The sequence below is a fragment of the Protopterus annectens genome, chromosome 10.part0 (assembly GCF_019279795.1).
Source record: "Protopterus annectens isolate FY-2018-M chromosome 10.part0, PAN1.0, whole genome shotgun sequence".
Lineage (NCBI taxonomy): Eukaryota > Metazoa > Chordata > Ceratodontiformes > Protopteridae > Protopterus > Protopterus annectens.
In genome coordinates, this window is record NC_056744.1 from 1,693,322,105 (window position 1) to 1,693,343,936 (window position 21,832).

Genomic DNA, 21,832 nt, shown 5'->3' on the forward strand with positions numbered 1-21,832 from the left:
CTTCAAGAGAAATCTTGATAAGTGGATGGGAATTAGAAAGTTCACCTCAGGGATCACTCCAGTGGCTCTACTTGATACAGGCACTGGGAACTAACGTTGGCCAGCATGATACCAGGGCACATCTATGGGCTAGGCTTGTACACACCTATGAACCTATGATTACAGTTAATAGCAGGGTTTAAATGCCACTTGTATATATTTTAATTTAAATCCAGGTAAAAACACACCATAAACTGTTAAAGGCAGCTTGCCAATCTAAAACTTAACAATAGAAACAAAGCAAAGCTTGTCCACCATGGAGATGTTTAAAACTATTTAATACTTAAACACTGGAGGAGCACTCATCCAGTTACATTAAGATGACTTCATGTTTTACTGTGTTTTTATTTTGCTTATACTTGTTAATTTTTAGTATTAAATAGTTTTAAACCTCTCTGTGGTGGACAAGCTTTGTTTTGTTTCTGCTGTTAGACTTTAACTTATGTAATATTATTAAAGAATTCCAGTATTGCATAGCTGTCACTTGTAGTATTTGAACCCACAACCTCTGACTACAGTCTTACACTTGACTCCAAAGTTGGTTTGTGCTACAGACTTATGCATGTATACTTGCTTTTACAGTTAGGATATGCATACTTACTTTGCTACTACTACATAGAAACCAAAAACGTTTTTGTTTAATGTTTAAAGCTACAATGATGGTGCAGCTGTTAGTGTTGTTGCCTCACAGCAAAAAACTTTCCTATTCGATTCTTGGCTGATATGCCTTCTTGGTGGAGTCTGCAATGCATGTCCTCCCTGTGGTCATGTGGGTTCCCTCTGGATGCTCTGGTTTCCTCCCACATTCCAAAGACATCCAGTATGTGTTTTAGACACTAAATTGACCATAGGTGAGTGATACAAATGAACTACCACAGCAGGGCTACCATCCGCAGCATAAATCTTACCTCAAGATGATTGTCACTGCTGAAGTGACACCCCGACCCCATGTGCAAAATGGGAAAAGGGGTTGAGGATGGATTGATGGAATAATACTTCTCATGTGCTGCACACATACCACTTGCTTCTCTCAGTCTCTCCAGATGATCAGCATGAGTCTGCCTATTTGCCACTTTTTCAGGATTAGCTACAAAAAGGAAAGAAAAGCTTTGTACATATCATTTTTGCCTATATTTAGCTTTCTATGTAATATACATTCCCTTTATTAGCATGCTTACACAATTGTTGGATTTCGGTACCTTGAATGTCATCCATCCACTGGTTGAGTGTATCCCTCTTTCACCTTTTTAGGTTGTTGAGGTGGTGCCTACACTGTTCACCAGTGTGTGGGATGCCAGTCACACTGGATACAGCCTTGGCCAGACTATTCCAAGCCTCAGACATTTATTGGATACCAGATTACTCCCCCTGCACAAGCCTGTGGTGCTTTACCAGAAGTACAATAAATATTTTGGATTCCTGAACACCCCACCTCTGCACCCTAAACTGAGCACCTTCTTCTCTAACCCCAGACATGTCTAATCCCAAAGCAACAGCAATAGTAAATAATGCCTTCCCACCAATTCCTATTATTGTGTTTACTGGTAGTGCACAAATCCATGCAACAATACCAGTAATGTTAAGTGGAGAGCAACAGTGCCAAGCAGGGAGGAATGGAATTTTTAAAAATGGAAGGTTAATCTGACACTTGACATTGGTTTGGGGGGTGTCTGCTACTGTAATTGTTAGGTGATTTAACTTTGCTGACATGCACTGGGGGCCTGAAGGTCATGACCTGACACATATTTGCTTGGCTTTATACACTGTTAAAACTGATTTTTACACTGTGGCATTCAAACCTGTGCATAAGGGACAAAATATTTTCTTTCACAGTGGTGACTTCCCATCTTTGCACAGAAGAACTTGAACTGCTTGTCAGACAGTCATGAATCATTCATAAATATAGATGACAGATTGAGGTGTTATCCATGTATGTGTGTGACCTGACAAGGTCCTTGTAGACATTATATATATATATATATATATATATATATATATATATATATATATATATATATATTAATTTGTGTGTATGTCTTATTTAAGAGTGAAGGCCATACAAGTCCAGAGAGCAAAAATAGAAGTTATGTCTTACCATAACATTCCATCTGAGTTGTTGATCTTCTTCCATTCATCACTGATGGGTACGGTTCCGAACCCTCGGAACCGAGTCGGCCAAATACCAAGCTAGTGTACACCAAACTCTGGAGCCACTCTACTACCCACAATGCCCTTCATCCCATACCTCAGATCGAGTTTGCAGAACATATAGCACAAATATATATTAGAAACAGAAATAAAGGCAGAGGCCATCTCTGCACAAACACCCTAACACACCAAAATTACCCGAAGATCCGCCAGGAGCCTTTGGCGGGGGAAGGTGGGAGGGTGTGATGAATGGAAGAAGATCAGCAACTCAGATGGAATGTTATGGTAAGACATAACTTCTTTATCTGAAGTTGTTAATCTTCTTCCATTCCTCACTGATGGGACCGAGTCCCTAGCTACTACAGAATCTGGGTGCCCCTCATGGAAGAACATTCTGGAGAACTATAGAGTCAAAGGCAGCTCTTCCCCTGGAGATCAGATCCAATTTGTAATGCTTGATAAAGGTATGGGGTTTAGCCCACGTGGCGGCTGCACAAATATCATCCATGGAAGCCCTAGCATGAAAGGCGATAGAAGCAGCCACAGCTCTAGTGGAATGAGGTTTAATGCGGCCAGGAGCTGATTCCTCCTGCAGAGAATAAACAAAGGAGATGCAGTCCCTAAGCCATTTAGACAAGGTAACCTTAGACACTGCCGATCTCATTCTAGAGCCCGCAAAGGCAACAAAAAGCTGATCTGACTTACGAAATGACTTTGTCCTGTCCAAATAAAAACATAACTGTCTGTGGACATCCAAGGAATGGAGACAGTATTCCCCTTTGTTGGTATAATGAGGGAAAAACACAGGCAACTCAATGGACTGATTAATAGAGAATTCCTAAACCCCCTTGGGTAAGAAAGTGGGATTGGTGCGAAGTGATACTCTGTCCTTATGGAAAATCAAACAAGGACACTTAATGCATAATGCTTGCAGCTCTGATACATGTCTGGCTGAAGTAACCGCCACCAGAAACAAGGTCTTCCAGGACAGAAATTTCACATCACAGGTTGCAGCCGGCTCGAATGGAGGTAGAGCCAAAGTTTGAAGCACCCTAGACAGATTCCATGATTCCACAGGTTGCCTAATGGGAGGTCTAGAATGAAAAATCCCCTTCAAGAAGGTCTTACACAGACGAGACGATATAATAGGAATTCCATCTGAACCATTATGGAAATTGGAGATGGCAGCTAGATGCACCCGAATCGTGGATGCAGAAGCCCCTTTAAGGAAAAGATTGGTCAAAGACTTGAAGGAATCTGGTAGATCAGAAATGCGCATCCAGGCATGACGTCAGACAACCATGCCAGCACCTGATGCTCTAGCTGCTCCTTCAGTTGTGTGGGAGAGCAACCTCATGGAGGAATTCGAAATCACTTCAAGGGTGGCAAGTTGGGAAGCCACTTTGTCACATGCTCCATCTGACACTTGACCCACGAGGCTACCAGAGAGTTCGAAAATAAGGTCTCTCTGTAGTCTCGTAAAGTGTGCCAGGAAATTCAGCGAACACACGGCAAAGGTCGCTACAGCAAAAACTCACTTCTCTAACCTGTTCACCGCCCGGTACTCTCTGTTGGGTGGATGAACAGCAGGACTCTCTTCCACCAGGTCCTTTTTTGTGGCCGCCGCCACTACCATAGCATCTACTGGCAAGCCTTTCGACCAATGGGTTTGATCCTCTGGAGGAGAAAGTACCTTGTCTGATATCCTGGGGATAGCTTCTACTGAATCTGGACTCTTTCACGCTCACTGCACGATGAACTTGACCAACTCATCTGCAGGAGGGGTCACCCAGGAAGTAGTGGGCTGGGAACGGAAAGCTTGTAGGAATACGGATTCCTCCAGGTAAGGAGTGGAAGATTTCCAGTCACCCCACTGACTCAAAATCTCAAAGATATCCCCAAAGGAAACATCATCAGAGGGTGATCTAGGGGAACCTTTCCCATCATCATAATCTGTATCCTCAGTAAGGGACTCTTTAGGTGAGTCCATGTGTTTTCTTTTACACACCCTCTTCCGAGGGGCTCTTCGGTGGGGATGTCCGAAGAGGGCTCGGAAAGGGGGGTGCTTTGGATTAGTGGTCCCCTGCTAAGGGCCGGCGATGGCTGAGTTAGGGGGGAACCAAAGGCGGAGCTGAAGGAGGGGGATTGCAAGCTGCCAGCACCCTTTCCATAATCCGGAAGGTGGGCCCACCCGAAGAGGGATGGGAGCCCAAAACTGAAGAGGACTGAATCGGAACCGGGGTCACACCCCGCTCTAAACAGCCCACCCCCGATACTGGAGTTTGAGAAGGGTTCGGTCCAGATATAACTCTCAGATCCGACACGGGAACCGAAAAGACCGTCGGTGCCAGGGCCGGAACCGAGTATTCCACCCCCAAAGCAAGGGGTTGAGTAAGGTGGGAAGCTGTCGGAACTGACACTCACCAGGGCTTAAATGCTTCAGGCATCATAGTAGTTGGTGATGAAGGAAGGGGTCCCGTTGAAAGCAATGGGCAAGGGGGCCTTGGAACCGAAGTATCCCCAGCAGGAGAATATGAAGGAGTTGAAGGAGGAAAATCCCAACACCCGGAGTGGAACAGGGTCTGGAGATTCCTCTTGCAGTCAGTACCTGATCCACGAGATTAACAATGTCTATTTCAGACATGTTCCTGGCAAACCTAACTGATATATCCCAGAAGGGGATTCAGGCCTGTCCAGAAAGGGACTGTAGGCTTGTCCGGTGAATGGATCCACAGAAGATGAATACCTGGTCTGTGGTAAGGAACTCAATGGAGCCGAGGATTCTGATTTGAATTGCGTAAATGGTAAAGTTGGCACCGAGAGGGGACTTGGAGCCAAAGTCACAATCAGGGTAGTAGTCAAAATCGGATCCGAGGTCATCGGAGCCGGTGTCTGTAAAGGTGAGATCGGTGTCGAGGTGTCCAGAACCAGACTGGTCAGAACCGAAGTAATCAGTGGTTCAGTAGTCATAGGTGCCGAGCCCGGAACCAACATTTCAGACTTCCCAGAAACTGCGCTCGGTGCTGAAATTGGTGCCACCAAGGCAGCAAGCCGATGCTTGGAGGAAGATCTACAGGCCTTAGATCGATGGGTCTTGCCCCTGTCACCAGCCGGTGAAGAGGGGTCTGAGCGGGGACGCTTCTTGTCCTTGACTGGAGGGGTTGAGACCTCTGCAGAAATAGCCTCCGAGAAAGGAGAGGAAAGCAATCCTTTCAGAATCAATTTGTTGCGCCATTCATTCAATGCCCGTTGACTAAAACTCGCACAAATATCACATGGGTAAGTCGCAGAAAGGTGCAAAATGCTTAAACAATAAACGCATTTAGAATGCAAGTTGCTGTCCGGTAACTTATGACTGCACGACATGCAGTGTTTAAAACGTGAAGTACGTTTTTTCTCTGACATACTATCACTTACTCAGACAAAAGGAGAGAGGGAGAGAAAGGCAAGGCTACCAGCAATGGTATGAAGAGTTACCACGAGGGTGGTAAAAACTAAGGAAAGGCAAGAAAATACCAACAATGGTAAAAAAGGAATACCTGTGGGTAGAGCTAGACTATGAGAAAGACACTAGTAGAGAAATTAGGGGAGAAATACACAGTTTAAATAAGTCAAAACTACTTAGCTGGAGAGCTCAGTGAAAATGCTGCTATATGGCTGCGTGGCAACAGAGATCCAAGGTATGGGATGAAGGGCATTGTGGGTAGTAGCGTGGCTCGAGAGTTTGGTGTATGCTAGCTTGGTATTTGGCCGACTCGGTTCGGAACCGTACCCATCAGTGAGGAATGGAAGAAGATCAACAACTTCAGATTTATACTTACAATAACATAGAAGACAGTATACCCTCGGTCATACATTTCAATATTTAAAACACAGTAAGGGTGTCTTATCCCTCATACATATAATTCATATCAGCTCCACTATGTACAGTTACGCATAAAATGTTATAAGCAATATTTAATATAATGTGAAATGGAACAAGATTAAAAATATCTGGAATTTTCTGTATTAGAACCCAGGGCCATGTGTATGGCAGCTATTGAAATAACACATATTTTCCTGTTCATTACTATAAACTAGACTGTCACAACTGTAAAAATATATTACACTCCCTGTATTAGAACCTATAACCATCTGTATTACTTCCCTAAACTTACACCTGCCACCACAAGAATAGTTAAATAACACTTGCGCAATTCCCTATTCATTCTTAAGTTCTATGTGTTAACCGCCTCGCAATGCCACTTAGCATGTTTGTGTGGTGCCCAATCGAATTAATAGAATGCATCCATTTTGAAATTGTTAACGGTCTGCTTCTTATCTGCAGGTATTTGATTGCTACAGGTGTTGGGGAAGCTTGCTAGCCACCTCATAATGTCGCTTAGGGGTGCTGCATGATGGAAAGCAAAAAATCTCAGCAATCCTTCCTTTTTGAACTTTCCTCTATGCCCTTGTCTAGAGGCATTATGTCTGCTTACTGTGTGGGCCAGTAGTCCAGCTTTATGCTCTGCTAAGTATTGCGCAAACAAGATAAGAAAGCTAAACATGACATTCACTGTGTTTCTCCATTTCCCTTGTTTGCACTAAGCCGTGCACTACTCATACACTGGCATAAAAAAATTTGAAAAAGGGAACATTAGAAGAAATAAAGAAATCTATTAAATGAACACTACAAAAATTATGTTGGTATACTGAAATATTTTTACACAGGTGTGGATTTGAACTTTCACTCCAATGAACCTTCAAAACACAGCAAGGGTGGCTTAGCCCTCTTTGCCACAGAAACAGCTTTGCAGCTGAGAATGAGAATCATTATTCATAAAACCAAACGCAACATCATCCACAAAACTAACAAAACACGTGACACTTGTTTGTACATTTATTAATAATCATTATTCATATAACCAAATGCAACATCATCCACGGTACTAACAAAACATGTGACACTTGTTTGTACATTTATTAATAATCATTATTCATATAACCAAATGCAACATCATCCACAGTACTAACAAAACATATGACAGTTGTTTGTACATTTACTAATTTCAGATGTAGTGCACTGAGTGATCACACAACCATTTATGATACTGCTTGCATAAATGTAGCTCTGTCTTATCTCCCTGTATTTGTTGCTCATTCTTGTCTTATCTGACCAATAATCCCAGACATGCAGTCTGTAAGGCATTCTGTATAACTATCCTTAAAATGTGGAAGCATATCAAATGACAATAATATATAGTTGTCAAGAAATGAAGAGGATGTTGGATGTTATAACAGAAACTGTGAAATGTGTGCTGTTTACTTACATTTAAAACCATGGTACAATTACTTCTACACTTCTAACCTGGCTAACACACCCACTAGAGATTAGGGAGTCTGAACTGCTGTTGTGTTTTCCTTCTCACTACCAGTAATCAGTCACAGTTGCAATCCATTAGCAACAAACACTGACGGAGTACCTGCATTACATTTATATCAGCTACACAGATCAAAGTACCTCGGATTCAGAAATTCTAATGAGTTCACTCCTCATTTGCATCTTCATCATGTTCACAGCCCTGAATGTACACTATAAAAAGGGAACCATGTAGCTAGGGAATTTTAAGGTGAGGAGACATGTTTATGTGGGTAACACAGAAGAAGATATTACTTTGGGATTTATTTGCACAGAAGACAACTGATATTGATAAGGTATGTGTGCCTTTTTTAGCTAAATACTGGATATGCTGAAATGTCACCATGAAAAATATGTTTTTCTACATTATATGTAGTATTTGATAATGCATATCTATCTATATACTTTTCTCTTTTCTCTGTATACACTTCTTAAAAGTATACTGATGGCATAGGCATGCTTGTCAGGGCATTTCACTTTTAGAGATGCACAGCCTTATTAACTTTCATCACAAGGCCTAATGTTACAACTGTTTTACACTCTTTTCTGGTTATTTCCTTAAAATGTAAATGTCCTACCTTGTCAATAACACAGGGGTGTTAGCCTTCTAGAATGATCCATGCACACCTCTAGGGGAGTGCTGGCTACAGGTAGACAAGACTGAAAATTGAATAAAATGGAATGTTCAGAGGTAAATGTATACACGTTTCAGGGACAGTAAATTTGATAGTACTTATAGTAGTTCAATGATGGTTTGTTAGCAAAATGGGCCATTTGCCTGTTGTTTGGGGGATAGGGGAGCCACACTGCATTTCTGTGTTGGCACAAACACCATTTTTTTATTACTCTCCTTGTTTTAGATCCAACTTTTCTTTGTGTGTGATTATAATATGTTACAACCACACAATTCCCTTTTTATATATTTTATGTTTCTCCAGTGGGTAAGAGTGAAATACTACCTTTTATGAGTTATACCTAAGCAGGACTTTTATTTATGTGATTCTTGTGTATTATCCTTCTTTTGCATTTTATGTCACCTAGCAGTATGGCACCCAGGCATCCCAATCCCCACAACCCCCCATTCAGTGACCCTGAGAATGAAGTAATTGTGGAAGTATTTAGGTGACATTCTGTCTTACTGCTTGAGAGGGTTTCTGGGTATATGTATGGCAGAATGCAAATTTGTCAGCAGATAGTGACTGATGTGAATGCAGTAGGTGGCCAGAGCAGGACATTATCATCAGGTGTACCATAGGGTCACTAGCATGATTTCATTGGCCAAGAGGAGACACCAAATGAAGATTTCCTGTCCACTGTCAGGGATCCAGACAGCTCAATGGAAAGTGCACAACAGCACTGACATGGATGCTGCAGTTTCAGGGAGGACAAGTATGTCCCGGGAGGAGATTCCAGGTAGGGTTTGTTTATTTATGTTTATTTTACATTTGTTTATGGTGGGAAAAATCCAACTGGACCAGGTTCATTTTCAGTGGATGCCCGGGGAGAAAAGCTCCACATTTGACAAGAAGAAAACAAAACAAAACAATACAATGTGAATAAGTACAAAAAATAGAAATATTTAGAGGTAGACGTGTACAAGAATCTATCACAGTAATTCAAATAGGGTTACATGAAAATAACAATATCTTACAATATCTGTAGACAAAAATATTACAAAAAGAATGGTAGTGACTACATTTGCTATTTTAAATGACTGTTTACATTTCCTAGTAAGTGTACACTGAAAGAGGTAGCAAGCCAGTGTGGCTTAACTGGAAGTGAGTACATGTAAGTGTGTACGCACAAGTGTAGATAACAGAGTGTTGTGGAGGAGGAGAGAAGATACACTAATTTTCAAGCGATACGTGGACAGATCCAGCTTTTCCTGAGATGTGGTTTTAATAGTCTTTTAAAGTTAAAGTTTGTTGTTGCAGAGGATATATTAGTGGGAAGGTTGTTCCATTTTTTAGCTATGATGTGGGAGAAAAGGGCTTACCTATCTCATTTGTTAAATACTTCTTGTATAGCAAAATACTGACTTAAGTTATGCTAAACATTAAATTTCTTTTAGGGGGGATTAGTTGTAGATTGACACAGTTAACAACACATCCTGGATCATTACACATGGGCTTGGGATTGATGTGTCATGCAAGTTCTTGTTAACAGTATCATTAATAGACATAAAGGGCAAAACATTTTAATCCTCGGTATTACTGTTCATTGTGATGACTGTGTCCTTACCTTTTGCTTAACTTCTTCAAGGAACATCCATCATAGGCTGCCTACAATCATCTCCACATGGTACGCCAAACATTTTTATGTCAGTACTGATGAGCAGTTCAAAGAAATATTTAGTTTGTGATGTGGGTGCCAGGACTGTTGTGTGTACTGCTGTACTGTCTGTAACAGTGACACAACTGTTAGTTTGTTAGCATATATTGGACTATATTAGTGTAGGTATTCATTTTTCCTGTGTTTGTTGCTTATTATCACAAGTGATCATGAGAGTGGAAGTATGTAACTCCTACCTCCTGATGTCAGAGTATCAGCAGACTCTGGGGATGATGGTGGCCAAGCAGAGGTTGAATCTATCACTGAAGTTGACATTCAGACATCCCCTATAATTTCATCGGACACAACCAGTAGGCCTGTGCCAACCCATTCCAATGAGTCCTCAGATATTGGACACATAGAGGTTGAGACACTTGTTCAGGGTAGCGTGGTTAATGCGGCTTCAGTACATGCTGACTCTATGAAGGAGGGTTGTTAGGGGTGCTCAGATGAGGTCTGCTGTCCATCCTCCACCTGATTCAAGTGTGTCTTCCCGTACCACTCAATGTATGTTTAGGGCCATCATGGAGGTGCAAGCTCATTTCAATAGGTCTTCCAGAGAAATGCTTAGGGTTGTAGATGTAGCACAGGCTAAGATACGTGACTGTCTCCATCATGTTGCCAATTCAATGGATCAAGATCAATGACATGTTGGAACATGCGGTGCTTATTATGTAACATCTGTTAGGAGGGAGATGGCATCCATGTGGGCGTAGGTCAGCTACACCATCTGATGTTAGTCAAAGTGGCCATGCCCAATGATGCTCCCATAGTGGTACTACTTCCACTGCTCCATCAGTGGTTGAGGTGTCCACACCCAGACAAGGCAGTCCACAGGGTTGTGGTCCTGGGCATCCTCAAGAGGGGAGCTCATCCAACAGACAAAATTCACATTCAAGTAGCAGCACTGCATTTGAGTGTGGGAGGGAACATGCCAGTAGAACTCTTGGCAGAGTTAGTTCTCATGGTCAGGTACAATAATGATGAAGTCCCACCTCTACCATGGATGGATCATACCTGTCCAACATACCAAGATGTAGAGCTAACACAGAGCTTGGCTGTGTTCATGCAGAGACTCGCACACCAAATCACATAGAGGGTCCACACAGACACACATGCACAATAGTTACGTAGTTCAGCCATGAAGCTTAAAGCTCATTCTGTCTCACTGGCTATTTGTTACTTAATCCAAATATCTGCCTGTTTCTGTTTCTTACTCATACATACTCACTTACCTTTTGTGTCAGCCTAGGCTTCCTGCCCCCCACACACACAACACCCTGTGCAGGTGATGACAACTGTGCCATATGCTTGTTTTCCATCTTTTGGATTCAGGGATACACAAGATTTGTTTCTATGCTCAGGGTGCATAGCTAACTTAGTGCTTAGTATACCTGTGCTTGTGATGTTGTTTTGCTAACTGTACCTCTGACATACTTTGGTCTTAGAAAGTTAGACAGCTGATAGAATCAAAACAGTTTCTTGTATCAGTATTTTTAAGAATCTTCTGACGGCTGTGAAGTATAAAACGGAAATGTGTCTGATTACTTTCTAACCGCTCTCTTTATTTTCCAGTACAAAAGTATCAGGCCAAACTGAGGACATTCGGTGACTTTTGACATTTGAATGCGTGAATCTTTGATGTCTGAGGCCTATTACTTAATAGAGGACACATGCATTCACATAAGTCTCTGTTGTAACACGTTAAAGTCATTGTTGTACAAATCACCCACCTTTTACATTACCAAGTAATAACATGCAAGGATATACCATTCATCACTTACCTTGTAAATCCAGCAGTTGTTACAGTTTTAGTTCAGGGCTGAGTCTGTCTGATGCTAGGAGTACACAGCCATTACATGGGTGGGTAAAGGTTATGAGCATTGCCTGGCATCAATGTTACTATACGTATGTCTGTAGGATGAAGGTTTTAGCCCCTTAGGTGGGTGAGCTTCAATGCATTGCTCCTTAGCCAATGTTAGGGCATACTGAGCACACCTACATCTGTAGCTGCTGGTCCACCCTCTGACTCCTCACCTGCATGTGGCTGTGGTGGCCTTGCCATTGGTGGTGGGATGTGTGCCCCTTCCCTATGTTGATCCTGCTGAAGTTCTCATGATGATATTGTGAAGTATGGCACAGACGGTCAAGATTTCAGTACATGTACATGGACTGTGCTGTAGGGCTCCCCCAGATGTAACCAGGTAGCAGAAACATGACTTCAGCAGCCCAAAAACATGCTCTTATGATATTTCTGGTTTGAGCATGTGCCTCTTTATGGCATTCTTTAGTGCGTGTGTGTGTGTGTGTGTGTGTGTGTGTGTGTGTGTGTGTGTGTGTGTGTGTGTGTGTATGTGTGTGTGTGTGAGTGTGTGTGTGTGTGTGTGTGTGTGTGTGTGTGTGTGTGTGTGTGTGTGTGTGTGTGTGTGTGTGTGTATGTGTCCATCTCTGATAGGTGTTATCAGCCGTGGTTCCAGTGCATAACCTGCATCCCCCAGTAAATGACCCTGTGGAATATCACCTCTAGTGAACATCTGATACAGTTGGGAGGTGTGCCAAATATGTGAGTTATGGTAGCTGCCTGGGTTGCCAGCACATACATTCAAGAGAATTACCCTAGCATTACACATGACTTGGCAGTTAACGGAGTGGATACCCTTTCTATTTATGCAGGACCTTCCCTGTTCCCCAGGTGGTACCTTGATTTATATATGTGTACAATCTATGGCACCCAGTACTGCAGGGTATTGTGCTACAGGGTATAACTCTTGCATAATTGTGGCACTGCCATCAAGAGCATGAGGAAAATATATATACTCTCCAAAAGGATCCTGTAGCTAAAATTCTAATTGCTACACATACTTTTTTCTCCACTGGTATTAATTCCCCTCGGTTTGACCTTTGTCTGAGTCTAGGACAAAAGAGGTTGCAGAGTTCCTGTAGTGAGTCTGCATCTACCCTGTAGCATTGTACAATTTCCACCTCATATAGACTGTGATAAGTTAACTGGGGTTTGAAAACTATTTTTCTTGGCCGTGGTCCATTAGTAGCAGCAGCACGGACTTTAGCCTGTTCCAAATTCACATAAACAGCAGCCCCTAACATTCTTTCTGTGTAAACCCCTTTCCATGGACATATTTCAATAGGTTTTAGAATTTGCAGGGAAAACCAGCACTAAGTCTACAGGGTTTCCTTATATCTTATCAAATAGCTCTACCACGGATTGGATGATTAGTATACAATTCATCTGCTTATGCTGTAATTAGCATACCACGGTGTTTACAGTGGTTGCACGACTCTACACACTGTGTAGAGCAGCTTGCTAAATACAAAACAGTGCACTTGCATGTAGGGTTTACTGAATCTACACTCTAATGTACAAGTAACCTGGTCTATACGCCAAATTGCATGAAAATAACTGCTAATTCAACTTACTAGACAACAAAGTACAATTTTTATTTAATGAGCTATTATTAAAAAAATAATAATAATCTTGTCCTTAACGTCCTCTTGTTTTCCACCATATTTACTAAATCACAGTTCAGAGCTATCATTAATTTAAGAATATTTATTTATATAAAAAATAAGCTACATGTACATCCATCCATCCATCTTCAACCCCTACATATATATATATATATATATATATATATATATATATATATATATATATATATATATACACACACACACACACACACACACACACACACACACACACACGCATTTTGCTCAGATTAACATTATATTTTTAGACTTTTGCCTTCATTCTTTTACCACGCATATATTTTCTACCATTCCCCTCGAAGTATTTTAAGGAGAGTAAAAAATTTCATAAAAATGCATCATTAATAAGCTGTTCACTTACTGTCGGGATTTTCTTTAAAATTTTTCTTGTGTTCTGTTCTGTTTATCCCCTCCTTGTCGGTCACTGGCTGTTCATCATACTCTTCTTTAAATAGCACTAACAACGCCTCTCGGGGGATCTTGTAACCTACACATTAAAAAATATATATGTATATATGTATGTTATTCTTTCAAAGAACTCCTGTGAACAGTTTAGTTTAATTTAACAAGATTAAAACATGTTCTCTCAGTCTTCCACGGTTCCATACTTAAGCATGTTTACCAAAAGAATTACAAAGTACTACAATAATAGTAAATGTTTCATTTGTTCAGGAATAGCAGAATTTCAGTTTTGAATGTATTATTCATATCCAGTCCAGTTTCATTAAATACATTTTAAAGAAGTTATTTCCTTCTAGCAGTGATTATTGTTTCACTTCAGCTTATACTAGTAAACAATTTTTGCAATTTTTTTAAAAAAGCAATATATTCAAAATAAGTCTTTAAACATTTGTGTTTATTAATGAGGCAGCTGCATCTGGGTCCTTGGTAAGGAAACTTTTTATCACAATTTGCAAACTGTATGACTAGTTGTATTCATGTGAAAAAACAGCAGATATTCAGAATGCCTAAAATATATCAACGTTTCTTATTATGCCTATGTTTAGAATGACATATGACATGTGTATTAGATTCAGCAGAGAAAAACTCTGAAGTTCAGAATGCTGCTATCTGTACTTAGTTCTAGAACTTTGTAATGTGTATCGCACAGAAATCCTATCTTACTGAGGTGACATACCTTGTTATAGCCAACAGATGAGCTATGCTTTGAGGTCATACAGATGTGGAAAATGGATATACAAAGTTATACATTTCTGGTGTAAACTGCAGTTCAGTGACAACAGATTACATCTGAAATATCCAATTAATCATAACTGAACATGGACATGAGAGACACACACAAAAATATAGAGGAGATCTGGTATCTCAAAGGAGACTGCACAATGGGTAAGGGATTATAGGTTAACATAAGAACAGATGGCATAACCTAGTGTGATATCTAAAATAAGAATAGGTAACAGTGAAAGAAAACAGACTAATAAAAAAGTGTCAATTACCCCTTGTAACCCACTAAAACAAAGTGTGACATTACAAATAGCAGGGTGATCGCTCATGATTTTATCGGTTGGGGTGTGGAAAGATGTTGGTATTCTGAGGGCCATCTGAAAAATGAGGCAGTGCAGAGATGTCTTTATCTAAACTCAATGTGCAGGTCTCTGAATAGTCTGGTTACTATTTTTTCTACTTAATTCCTGGGTCCATAGTTTATTCCTTTTTATATTATGCTTGGAGCTTGTATGCTTCTCCTGTATCCTTGTAGGTTTTCTCCAGGTAAATCAACTTCCTCCAACAACAAAAATACTCTGAAGTCTTTTTTAGCAGTTGCTAGAAAAGTTATTACAAAAAATTGGAAACTGAACTCAGCTCCTATGTTATAAAGAATGTTTAAATTTGACAGCAATACTATGTACAACTGAAAAAGGAGTGATTAGAATAAGATCTATAAATCTAATACTTTTACTGGTTGGGATAGCCTTGAAAGGTTGCTACTGATATACCAAGATTCTTAACATGTTAATTGTGCAAGATTATCTTTACAATTCAGTATATTCCTAACAATGTGTAACAGCATGTGATGGTGAATTTCTTCCTGTGTATATCCTGTATATACATTGTAAATATGTTATATTAATAAAAATTTTCTTTAAAAACATTCTGGTTGAACTGCAGCCTATAAACTGCCCACTTGATTCATATAAATGACGGGAATGTAGAATGAGGCACCAGGATATGCTTTTCCTTTTATTTCTGTATTTGGATGCATTGTGCATTAACTTCCCATTTGTGTGTGTGTGTGTGTGTGTGTGTGTGTGTGTGTGTGTGTGTATATATATATATATATATATATATATATATATATATATATATATATATATACAGAGGAGTTGTGGTATTGTATGAGAAAGTTGGGAGTTTCAGAGAAGTATGTAAGAGTGGTACAGGATATGTACGAAGGTAGTGTGACAGCGGTGAGGTCTGCTGTGGGAGTGACGGATGCGTTTAAGGTGCAGGTGGGATTACATCAAGGATCAGCTCTGAGCCCTTTCTTATTTGCAATGGTGATGGACAGGTTGACAGACGAGATCAGACAGGACTCTTCGTGGACTATGATGTTTGCAGATGACATTGTGATCTGTACTGAGAGTAGGGAACATGTGGAGGAAACCCTGGAGAAATGGAGATATGCTCTAGAGAGAAGAGGAATGAAGGTCAGCAGGACTGAGACAGAATATATGTGTGTGAATGAGAGGGAGGATAGAGGAATGGTGAGGATGCAAGGAGTAGAGGTGGCGAAGGTGCATGAGTTTAAATACTTGGTATCAATAGTTCAGAGTAATGGTGAGTGTGGAAGAGAGGTGAAGAAGAGAGTACAGGCAGGATGGAGTGGGTGGAGAAGAGTGTCAGGAGTGATTTGTGACAGACGAGTACTAGTAAGAGTGAAAGGGAAGGTCTTCAAGAGGGTAGTGAGACCAGCTATGTTATATGGGTTGGAGACAGTGGCATTAACAAAAAGGCAGGAGTTTGAGCTGGATGTGGCAGAGTTAAAGATGTTAAGGTTTGCACTGGGTGTGACGAGGGTGGACAGGATAAGGAATAAGTATATTAGAGGGTCAGCCCAGGTTGGAAGGTTTGGAGACAAAGCCAGAGAGGCAAAATTATGTTAATCTGGACATGTGCTGAGGAGGGATGTTGAGTATATTGGGAAAATGATGCTAAGGATGAAGCTGCCAGGTAACAGGAAAAGAGGAAGGCCTAAGATAAGGTTTATGGATGTGGTGAGAGAGGACATGTAGGTGGTTGGTGCGACAGAGCACGATGCAGAGGACAGGAAGAAATGAAAACAGATGGTCCGCTGCGGGGACCCCTAACGGGAACAGCCGTAAGAAGATGATGATGATATATATATATATATATATATATATATATATATATATATATATATATATATATATATATAGCGTTTTCCTTGTGGCTTCATTTATGACTAAAATGGTCCTCAGTGACTGGTTCACTTACTCAGGTAGCAAATAAACACACAAGGCATCTCGGCATAGCATTTTAATAAGGTACTTGTAACTCTCAGAACAAAGACCACTCCTTAAGATGGGACAAGACCTACCTGCTGAAACTAAGGTTTCATAGTTCTCTAGCATCACTTCCTTATAAAGCTCCTTCTCTTGTTTTGTTAACATCTTCATCTCCTCTGCTGAGAAAGTAACAGCAACATCTTCAAATGATTCTGGAGCCTGTAAAAGACGCACAGTACAGTTCATCTTTTCTTTTACTGCAGTCGGTGAAAAATATGCTGTTTTCATGTAATGCTTTCAATGTAAATTGTGTTATTTTTTTCAACAGGGTAGCACTGACATTTGTTACCAGAAGTGCAGTTAAAACAGTAAAAATAATCAGTCATTAACAAGTGCAAATTTCCTTGCCACAATTATGCAAGTAAGAATGCCTTCATTTCCATGTTGAAAAATGTCCCTTGCTACTATCTTTCTCTCTCTCCTTTACACAAATTAAGGACAGTGACAGGAGGGCACAGAGTTCCAGTTAAGACCTGTGTTTAGAAAAAGACTGGGTGATCAAATTTAAGGAACAGGAAAACAGAAAGCAATAAGGGAAGCCTTGAAAGATGGAAAAAGTGGGATCATAGCTGAGTAGGAATGAAAACTTAGGAACAGGGATAAGATGGAGAAGGCATGGGGCTGCACGAAAGTTGTAGAAGCTACTAGAAGACAGCTGCAAAGTAATCAGAGGATGACAAACCATGGAGGATTACTTAAATTACTTAATACATCTATAAGAAATGGCCCAAGATGGCAGTCAAGATGTAGCAGGAACAAGATATCCACTCTGTGGTGGTGGAGAAAATTATGGAACAGTGCGGCAAATTAATTTAATGACCAATGCTGAGGGAAAAATGGATGAGGTCCAAAGGATGCAAGGGGTATGAGAACAGCTGGGTTAGAATATGAATAACTGTTGTGGGAGGGATAATCCAAATACACTCATTTGTCAGTGCCAAATGTTACCTGTATTTGTGCAGGACTCAGCAGTACGCAGCAGGGTAAGACTATAATGCAGCAAGGCTCAGACAAAACTGTGGTCTAAAATATATTCCAAGACTAATAGTCTGCCCAGACCAAGGGTTACTAACAGTTAAATTTACGTTTGCTTCTGCAAAAGATGGCGGGTTTCAGGTAGATACAAAAGACCCTAACGCACTTACTAAGAAGAGCAGAGGAGGTTAGCAGTGTAAACACAACATTGGGTCTCCCCCGAAAACAGGATACTAGTCCTGTGGGAATAACATGATCAACAAAGTATAAACAAACAAAAGTAGGGAGAACCACAATTCTGTAGTTTGAATAAGGGTTCATTTAACAGTAATCCACTACATGGTGTGAGTAATGCAGGATTTACCTACAGATGGCACAACTTGAGCAAGAGGGTGAATGAAGCCTGAGTGATTAAACAAAGCCAGCCATGGATAAATCCTGTGATACTCACAGCCTGTCGATTGTTACTATTATACAGTGAAATTATTTAAGAAAAAAAGTCTTAATTTATAAAATTAGATTCTCAACTAGAGCATCTTCTGCATGGAGACATGCGTGAATGGGCGTACCTTCGTTGAAGGTTGTGCGTCAGGGCTGGTAACTCGGCACGTAAAAATCAACTAACAATCATTAGCGGACCGGAGTTCCGCTGTGGCGACCCCTAACCGGGAAAAGCCGAAAGACACAACAGCAACAACAACAACTGTATAAAAAGAATTCTGTGCTCTTCCATCTGCTTCTGGTAGTCTGGAACAGCCAATATATGAACTTAATATGTTCTGTAAATGCACAGTAAATTGCTGAATTTTTTTAGTTTGTTATTATATCTCTTGTGGAAACTATTAATGGTGCATTTACAATATTTGCATGTAGTTTTCTGACATGTCACTGAGAAATATAGTCACTAAATAAAGGAAGATGTCTGTTTTGTGAGGCAAGAGGCTTTAGTTAGTTATCTGTTTTTAATCAGGTTGCAGGATATGCCATGCAGCTACTTGTAGGGGTGCTCCTGGCACTGAAATTGTGAGCTTTTTTTAAATCTGAAACAGAAGATCTCCAATTCTTTATAAGAGCAACATTTGATAAACAATAAAAAGGCAATTTAGTACTTTTTGTCCTTTGTAAGTGAACTTTGGAGTTTCTCAAAACTGTCATTTAATGAATTTTCACACATTTCTGTAGTGCCTTACATAAGAATCAAGCGTAACTATTTACAATGTTTATACAATATCAACTTTTATGGTACATTTGGTTTATATGAAGTTAATTTCATTTTTAGAATTATGCCAGACATTACAAACATTATTATTGTGGGGTGACTTGTCATGTGGTTGTAGATGAGTCTAAATGTGTGAAAACTCATTAAATAGCAGTTTTGAGAAAGCCCATGGTTCGCTTACAAAGGATGAAGGTGCTTAACTGCTTTATTACATTTTGTTCTTGTGAAGAACTAGAGGTCTTCCATATCATTTTGTAATTCTTGTTGGCCTCTGTCTTGTTCGCTGGTTATCCGGTAGCTTTTTTAAATGCATTGCATGGGAATGTGCATGTCCTCCCTGTGTTCTTGAGGGTTTCCTCTGGGTGCTCCGGTTTCTACCCACATTCCAAAGACATGCAGTAGGTGGAATGGACACTTTAAATTGCCCATAGATGTGTGTGTGTGTGTGTGTGTGTGTGTGTGTGTGTGTGTGTGTGTGTGTGTGTGTGTTGTGCATGTTGTGTGTGTTGTGTGCGCTGTGGATGAACTAAAGCAGCACTAGTCACATAGCAATGTAAACCTTGGCTCTAGATGACTGTCACTGTTGAAGTAACACTCTAACCCCATGTGCAAAAATAGAAAAAAGGGGTTATGGATGTGAATGGATGGAATTTTTAACCTCTTAAATTGATCAATAGTGTCACAGAGAAAGTGAACTTACTAAACTACCACCTGTGGGGAATGTTCAATTTACAATGGGCTTGCTTATTAGTTTGTCCAATCAGCATGCAAATTTTGAAATGTTCATGTTCCTTTACTGTATATTTACCATTACAGCACATGCACAAATGTTCTGCAAATGTAAGCAACAAAACCAGAAGCAGGAAAAAGCATGCAAGTAGATTTTTATGAATTAATGTGACCTCCTTTTTCTTTCCAGTTACAAACAAGACCATATTTTGTTTATTCATGTGTACTAGCATAAAGCTAGCTCAAGTAAAAACCAAACAGACCATCATGTCATGAATTGGTTGGCTTGAAGACCTACAGGAATTCCTCTCAACTGTCCAGATTTTAACAAAATGTCCAGATTTGGGAATTATAATTTTGTTCTGTTCCTCATAAAATGTGTGGTTTTCTGGAACAGTGCTGAGGATTGAAGTCACTAAATAATAACAGGCATTTGAGTTTCAGACTTCATATCCTTCAGAAAATGCATACTAAAGCAAAACCTTTTATTCCCAAAAAACTGACCAGGTTAAGTAGACAGGATCTGCTTCTAATGGACATGAACTGGTTTGGGTTGATGTCTTTATTTATTAATTCCATAATAATCCTTTCCGCAGCCTTACAGATGAGGTTGGTCAGGTTTATGGGTGTATAATTACCTGGGTCTATTGACTACCCACCTCTGTGTAAGGGGGTGGCAGCTGCTGCTCTCCATTCTTCTGGCACAAAGTCTCTTTGAAGGCTGATATTGAATAGCCTCATTAAGGGATCTCACAAAAAATGTTGTCCCTCTTTTTAACTGCAAAGAAGAAGAGGTCATGTCATTCATAAAAATCTACTGCCATGGTCTTTCCTGCTAACAGGTTAGTGCAGAAAGCAGTTATAATTAACCCCCTCCAGTTAGACATGCACCCGGGAAAGTGAGTTTGACATAATGGCTAAGTTTGCCACCTCAGAGACACAAGGTGCAGGTTTTGATTCTGGCCTGGGGTTGTTGGTTCAGCTTAAAATAGCTCTTAAGGGCAGTTAGCTTAATATTTACCTATGAACCTATAGGGCTACACAGGCAGCCCATTATGTTATCTGGCCCCAAAGAAATAGGCTCATAGCCTTGGACGGTGCCTTGAGGACTTGTTATTTGGGGATTTTTGGAAGGGTATAGATGTCAGTATGTGATCTAGGAATATAGGAGTGGAGAGGGAGTTAAGTTTGAGCAAAATGTGTCCTCTTGTATACTGGCCATGTCCTCTGAGCCTCGGTATGTGATGTCATTTAAAGATAGCTTTCTGCAGTGCTGGGAATTGTTTCTGAGGTTTCTAACACTGTTAGAGAAAGCTTTGTGGTTATCCTTCACCTGGGTAGCTATATTTACCTCATATATGGCTTTTGTTGATTTGGTTAGTGTCCAGAGTCCCCTGTTTAGTTTAATGGGAGTCTTTTTAGCATTATGAGTGTTACATTTATTTTTTCATGCAATGAACTTTTATATTTTATTATATAACCTGTTTAAATCTGGTTTCAACCACTTAGGTTTATTCTTACATTTTGTACTGTACTTTCTTTGGAGAGGGACAGACACATCCATGCAGCTATTTACATGTGCACTGAATTGCAAACATGAAAAGATGGGATAAACAAGTACATGCTGGGGTAATTACATTTCCCCTATCCAAGAGGGCCATTAGTTTGCAGTACAGGTGTTAAGGGAATATCACAGGATATTAAATGTGACCAATGATAATGGCATATTGCAGGGTATTACATGTACCAGATAATAACGGAGTATCACAGGACATTACACATGGCTGATGATAATGGAGTAAATAGGATATGATATGTGATTGATGGTAATTGGGTATCACAGGATATTCCACGGGATAAGAAACAATGGAGTACCATGGCATATTGCATATAACTGATGACACTGGAGTAACACAGGATAGTCCATGTCACTGATTA

General features: G+C 40.3%; 1 pseudogene; it reads right to left on the minus strand.

Annotated features, from left to right (window-relative positions):
• Window positions 1-21,832, minus strand: part of LOC122813913 — a 107,759-nt pseudogene that overhangs the window by 14,040 nt on the left and 71,887 nt on the right.